General features: G+C 35.1%; 1 pseudogene; it reads right to left on the minus strand.

The window, feature by feature from the left end:
- Position 1: 1 nt before the first annotated feature.
- Positions 2 to 5,764, minus strand: LOC113073069 (choline kinase alpha-like; annotated as a pseudogene).
- Positions 5,765 to 7,414: the final 1,650 nt, after the last annotated feature.

Consider the following 7,414-nt stretch of genomic DNA (forward strand, 5'->3'; position numbering starts at 1 on the left):
GTCAGCATGATTTTTTTAATGAGCAAAATGAATGGATACCTGCATTGCCAATGAAAAAAAGGAAACCACCAGAGACAAGTCCATAATATAACTTGAATTAGCCGAAGCAATTACAGAAATTCAATATTAAGAATCATAGATTCAATATTAACAGTGATATTGGGAGTGTGTTAAAGTGGTTTTGCCTACAACATTCATGGTCTCTCAATGTTCTTGCTAATATGGGAAAGAAAACATTGTGAAAAATTATACAGATACAATTGTTTATATTCCGGGACAAATACAAGAGCATCAGTTTGACTGTTCAGATTCTCCCAATGATTTCTACAAAATACAATGATTCTTAAGCTGATGATCCCACTAATTCACTGTATAATGCTACTATCCTTCATTTATATTGTTCTTCTTTTGCCACTTTCCAGTTGAAGAATTACAGTATATAAAGATAGTTTTACCATTTGGTTGAACTTAACAAAATACAGTATGCTTGCTTTGGACAAGCAAAAATATAAATAAGCATAAAACAATTCAAACAGAAAACCACATCAACAGTTACATAAATAACTTGGTGTTAAGAAATCGGACAGAGCCATTTGTTAGTTTAGTAATTAAACTTCTGTTCTTGAGGTGGCATTTCCTTCAGACTGCATATAAACCTACATACAAATGTTTAGTTATTAGTTATTGCTGCATATCAATATGGCAGAGCAAAGACTAGTCAAATCCGAAACAAAACACAAAAGCATAGCTCAAAACATTATTTCCGAAACAGTATTTTAAGTGCCATTCTAAAACGAATTGACAATAACCCCTGACAGTATGTATTTCACAGTATGTAAATATTAGGAAGGATGCAATTTGATTTATGTTTTTGGTTTCAGATGACAGGACAAACAAATATGGTATATGAATCTAGGACACAAAAATGAGACCTCATCATTTGGACCCTGTGGTTTACACAATAATAATGATGGATGTTGATTGATTCTTGATAGAATTAATAAATAATGTTGACCACACACACAAGTTAGATAAAATGTAAACACATTAAATATTCAAAAAATGTGGAAGACTTAATTTTACAGTTTGCCTTGTACAATGAAGAGGTACAGACTGTACAAGAAGAATTTCATCTAGATTTCAGTCACAAGTTGCAGATAATTTGTAACTTTTTACCTCCATTTTTTTTGAAGGGGACAAAAACAACGAAAACCCTACAAAATGTGAATTCATGATTTAAGATTAATTTTCCCCAGGATTAACCGTTATTTTAAAAGTCTTGATTGTTTGTACTGTGCCCTTTCATGAAAACTATACCTAAACAATAGTTGATGCAAAATGATATCCTAAAGCACAATCTGCAAGTGCGATTTAGGCAAAGAGCTTCTTCTGTTTGAAGTATGTGTCAAACCTGTGCTGTGCATAGTCCTAGGGAAAACCAAAAAGAGATAGAGACAGAAATGAGGCCTTCAGATCAGTGATGAACACAAGGGATCTGCTCTGTATACATGCTTCTGTTTGCTGTATACATAACTATGATGCTGTTTGACTGAGCTCTCAGAATTTTGGTGTATTCATCTGTTTTTGGGGAATTGACAAATAACATGGATGTGTACTACAACATTTTAATGAACATATGAATGAATTTTTATAATTTAGATGCTGTACTGTACTGGCCATAACTGATATGTAATTTATTTTATTAATCAAGCAATAACAGTCCTAAAATATGTAATATTTTGAGATTTAAAATCTGTTTGTGTGTGTTGTGATATAATTATTTTTTCCAGTTTACCATGTATCCAAACTCGATTTTGGAGATCTTGGCTTGAATAATGGACCACAAACCCCAGAGGAAATGAGACGCAAGGGCAAACCTGTTTGTGTGCATATGATTTAGAGACAAACAGATAGAAAGGTTACTAAGTAAAGGTGAAAATTCATCAAACCGTACACAGTAGCACTTTTGGCATGTTATGTCAATAAAAGTCTGATAGTAAACATGATTCCTACCGGTTTGCCTCAATGATCATGACCTCTTCTATCCTGGCTTGGTCTGCAGGTGCAACACTTCCACTTTCTGACAGATAGTGTCTGATAAAATGTAACTGAAATACAAACCGCAAACAGGCCCCAAATAATATTCATAGGAATATCTATTTTGTTTTGATATTTAAAAAGAACTGATATTTCCCCCTGCCCTGTGACAATTTTACTGATTTCTAAGAATTTCTAAGGCTGTTACATATTAACATTGTCAGCCTGTTGACCTCTATTAAAGTTATTGTGATAACCTTTGACACACTTTTATGTCACATCAGTTCCAAAACGTTCCGCTAGATGACAGCATTACCAAACTACATTTACATCATGTCCAACACAAAATATAATTTACGATGAATCTGTGTTGCATGTACATAAGAAAAAAAGTATAAAAGAATTGTATAATAATAGTAATCTGGCATATTATACTGATCCTCAATTTTACTTTCTGTCCTGTTTTTGGATTCGTACAACACAATATCAATATAAACTGAAATTTTCTACTGACCTTTGTTAACAGTTGTTGTTTTTCCCTTGTCTCATCTTGTGTAATATTAAGGTCATTAATGAGAGGCAGTACTCTAGTGGAGCATGTTGTGACTCACCTGCTGTTGTCTGTTAGGGTAATTCTCCACCTTCGCCTTGTAGAAGGGCCACTGGTCATACGTGTAGTCATATATCCATTCACAGAAATGATTCCCAAAATCAAAGCCTCTACACTCAGAGCAGACCAAATTCAGAGTTCATCAGAGATGCATTTATTATAAACTATAAAATGATTAGCACATGTATGTTATATAGCATAGTTTTACCTGTAGTTATAGCTGCTGTATTCAAAATCAATAAGCATTAGTTTGTCAGATGAATTCTCCCGGCCATCTAACATGAGGATATTGCCTGAAGAACGAAGAATGATTTTATAGGTTAAAGGGTAGATATGTTGCACAATGCAACAACAGTGACTAACAGACCCTTTTAAAACCATTAGATTAGGCAGCTGCCAGGACTCTTGAATGTGTGCAGGAATGTAAATGTGAGATTGCTTACCTTCCTGTACGTCATTATGACAGAACACCACTGGAGAGGGAGTAGCTGCCAGCAGTGACCTGACAGAGAGAGACGGCACATGGTTAAGTGCTACATTATCATATTGGTCTCATAAACCTGCTTTTAGAATGATTGGTTTCATTGTTTAAAAGCCCATTGAACTAACAGTGCAAAAAAATGGTGTGTGTGTGTGTGTGATTGACCAAGCAAGCTTGAGTATGCACAGAATGCAGCTTCCTGAAAGTGCCCAATAATGATGCCTGGAAGTGGGCTTAGGTTGTTATCATACAAAGACACATACACAACTGTTCAACAGTTTTAGGGAGAGTATGATATGAGAAACTTAAAAAATAACTTTCAAACCCCAAACTTTGGACTGGTAGTTTAAAGATAGCCTTCACTTAAATATTTAATTCAATGATCTTGGCCATTTGCTGTTATCTGGAAGTTAAAGTATCCCAACATGCTTTCTATTCACCCTTTCAGATCTTTTTATTTATACATCATCTTTTCTCACCTCAGATTCTCCAGTTCTGCAGGAAGATCATATTTAGTTAGCTTGTTAAATTTCTTGATGTGAGCTTCACGTACAAATTTGATTGTTTTAACTTGTTCCATGTACCTGTTCAGTAGAACAAAGTCATTTCAACACTGATCCCAAATTGCCTATATAAATAAATACACACAGCAAACATGATAAACCACCATCTGCTTATTTTGAAATATAATTACAAAAACATATTAAGATTTCTAACACTAGCTCAATTCCATTATCTGGGGGACATTCTTTTATTCTTTAGATAAACAAAATAATTCAAACTTGTATTTTTCTGGGTTACAGATGCAACAAAACGTGTAAGTTTAAAATGGCTATTCCCAAACAGCCGAAATCGTTGGTTCAGCCACTGTTTCTACATCTTAATATTAGCTAATGTTTTGATTGTTAAACAGTTTTTAAGTATGAATACTACTCTGCATATTCTGGGATAATAGCATGCATTTAAAAAAATACACAGGACAGTGTGAGTCTTTTACCGGTCAATGGTTCCAAACAGCCATTTGGGTTCCTTGTTGAACGGCATTGCCATCCCATGGAATCGTGCCATTTTACTGGCTATTTCAGCCGAGATCTCTGGGAACCCCAACTGCTCCGTACGCAAGCGATTACTCTGTGGAAGAGAAACAGAACTGATTACCTCATTAAGGCATGTAAATTTCTCGGTAGCTTGACTGCATTGGTCAAGTATAGTTGTGTTTAAAGGTTTATTTTAAACCATGCATATATAGGATCTGGGATTTTGATTTAAGACTCACGGGCAAGTACTGCTCTAGACGGCCTTCTGGGAAAATGCCATAAAGACGTGGGCCCAACTCTCTCTCCGCTAAAATGGCAAACATCACACTTTCCGAAACAAGAGAATCCACTCCCTGTGTGTGTGAAAACAGAGACAGATGCATATGGGCAAATATAGCATGATGAGATGGTTAAATGACATCAGGGAATTGACAGCACTGGGCAATAAATATCTTGCCCAAGATTTAGACTCTTATAAACTTTTCAGCTTCTGCAACAGCATATTCGGTCTACTTCATATTTATTATGGTCAGGGAGGCACACCTGTAGAATGGCCCCGTAGATCCGGAGCAGAACTCGTGGAGGTTCATCCCCGGTGGGCTGAACATCAGTGGGTAAACTGCACATGTACAGCAGGTTACTGAGTCCTCCACTGTGTGCACAAAAAGCAGTATTTCACTTTATGCCCTCCTCTGCGTGCACAAAAAAACTATCTATATTTCACTTTATTTCTATGTATATGTAATGTATGTCTCTGTATGTATGTGTGTAATATAAATAATAATATAAACACACGCATACATAAATTACATACACTATAATGTATGTATACACACACATACTATAGGAAAAATATTGTTTTTATTATTATAAATATATGAAAAGTTAAGTGAAATCATTGTGAAACTTAAATATCTGTAAGTTCTTTTATAAATGGTTTAAACACCTGACAATTTTGATCTGAAAGTCATTTTCCGATATAGCCTTCCATGATCCGGACAGAAAGTCACGGCACCAGTTGAACGCCCTCCTTCTAGTATCCGGGTCCACAGCCACGTTACGGCCGTCCTGGTGGGACTCCGCTTCAGAGTCATCATCCCCGTTTACAACCGCGGGGACTGGCAGATCTCGGATGTCTCTCTTCGGCCACCATCAGCGAGTCTCCGCCAGCAGCTCTGTCTGAATCCGCGTCATCCTCAACGCATTTGCCTGCTCTTCCAGCTCCAACGCTCATGTCCTCCACATTTTGGCCCGAATTCATGATCAAACGCAGTAGAAATCCAATGCTACTAGAAAGTAAAAGAATCGAAACCCTAAGTAGATACACCTATCCGCCCCAGAAACGGCTTTAACAGCTTGAATAGACGCACATACACCAGTCTCGAGCGCTCGCGATATCAGACACCATTAACCGGGAAGAGAAACCACCGTTAGATGGAAAAAATGACTCGCGATTTTTTTTCCACATGAACTTTGCTTAACAGTTATATTAAATACTCAGAAGTATTGTAAAAGTTGTAAAGGCTGCAGTCAATTAAATAAATATCTCCCCTTCATCAGTTTTGAATACCAAGACACGCAACGCAACACATTCGTAGCACCGCCCCCTAAAAGTCAGAGCGCTGATAGGTCAGTTTCTTACACGACTACAATGAGTAGTGGGAAATGTAGTTAATTAAGCACACTGTACTGTGTGTGATATGTAAGTATTGAAAAGTACAATTTACAATAAAACGTATTATTATTATTAATTATCTTCAACTGTAAATATTGCAAAATGTTTCCCATAATCTTTAAAATATAAAATTATGATTTGCCTTAGCAAAAATACATGAAACAATGGAATATGCAGGCGTGCACATATGAGAGCATCTGGTTTGGTGCTCACACTGCACATAGCGTGACTCATTAAATATAAGTATAAAAATAGAACAATGATAGTGATAATATTATTATACTTTATTTCTTATTTTAAATAAAATAATACACACAATGATAAATAGACTTTAGATAAATATTTTAAGATAAAAAGTGAGTATTTAATAAAAAATACGATTATTTTACAGTAGGCAAGGCAAGTTTATTTATATAGCCTAGCACATTTCATACAACACACAGGTAATATATAAAAGGAATTTTAAAAAAATTAAATAATCAACATTAAAAGCAAGAAATTAATTTTTAAAGGATTTAAAATTAATTTAAAAAGTATAAAAGATGATGATATATAATATAAGTTTCAATCGGACACAGTAAATGCACTGTTAAATATAATGTGTTTTGAATCTGGATTTAAATATTGCGCTGAAACCGGCAATGCATAGCCTAGATTTATGATTTCAGTTTGAATGAAAATCGTATACAGTGTCACAGTTAGTCGATCTTAAACGGTGATTGTGAATTAACAACTTTAAATCATCACGTGGCCTTCCGTTGTGTCACCTAGTAAGTAGATTAACAAACACATTAACATTACTTTTTTTCTTCTGTAAAGTTCTGGCAAAAATAGGTACCATTTTTATTTTTTTAATTGTCAATGAACATCAAGCCTTAATGTCTATTTAAAAAATATGTTTCTTAAAAAACCAGCCTGGTGTAAGGGGCATTGCTCTCCCGAGATAGGCTACTATTATTTTAAAGATTAAACTGCATATGCTAATTTTATGATTCGCTCTTACAGCACTATTTGCAGTTGAAAACACACAGAGAAACATACATTCACACTGATCTTCAAATGAAATTGTCAGCAAATATTTTGTCTGTGCAGGAAACCCCACGGCCTAAAACGACCTTCATACCTGGATCGCAGCACACAGTGTTACCTGCATTACTCACATCCACCACAGTTTCTACTCTTACTGTTGTTAATAAGGCTTTCAGCACCAATCACGGAACAGCTCCTCTGCAGCAGAACGAGGGTTAATGGTCCAACTAAATGATGCTTTATGATTGTTACATAGACACCTGTTTAATGATATGAGCAAAAATGCTGTGCTTGATAATAAACCTGTCAGTTTTACATCTGCACAATCATATGTTTCATATGAACAGTATGTGCATACTTATTTTATAATAATAATATTGAATTTACAACAATTTACGTTATTCTCAGGTACTTTTAAAGAACATATGTCCATATGCCATAAATAGGCAATAGCCTACGTCCAAAAATGTATACATTATAGTACCATTCTACCTATAGTATTAGCCTATTACTTATAGTACTTTCTACTATAGTACCATGGTACT

This window comes from Carassius auratus, unplaced genomic scaffold (genome assembly GCF_003368295.1).
Source record: "Carassius auratus strain Wakin unplaced genomic scaffold, ASM336829v1 scaf_tig00011294, whole genome shotgun sequence".
In the NCBI taxonomy this organism is placed as follows: domain Eukaryota; kingdom Metazoa; phylum Chordata; class Actinopteri; order Cypriniformes; family Cyprinidae; genus Carassius; species Carassius auratus.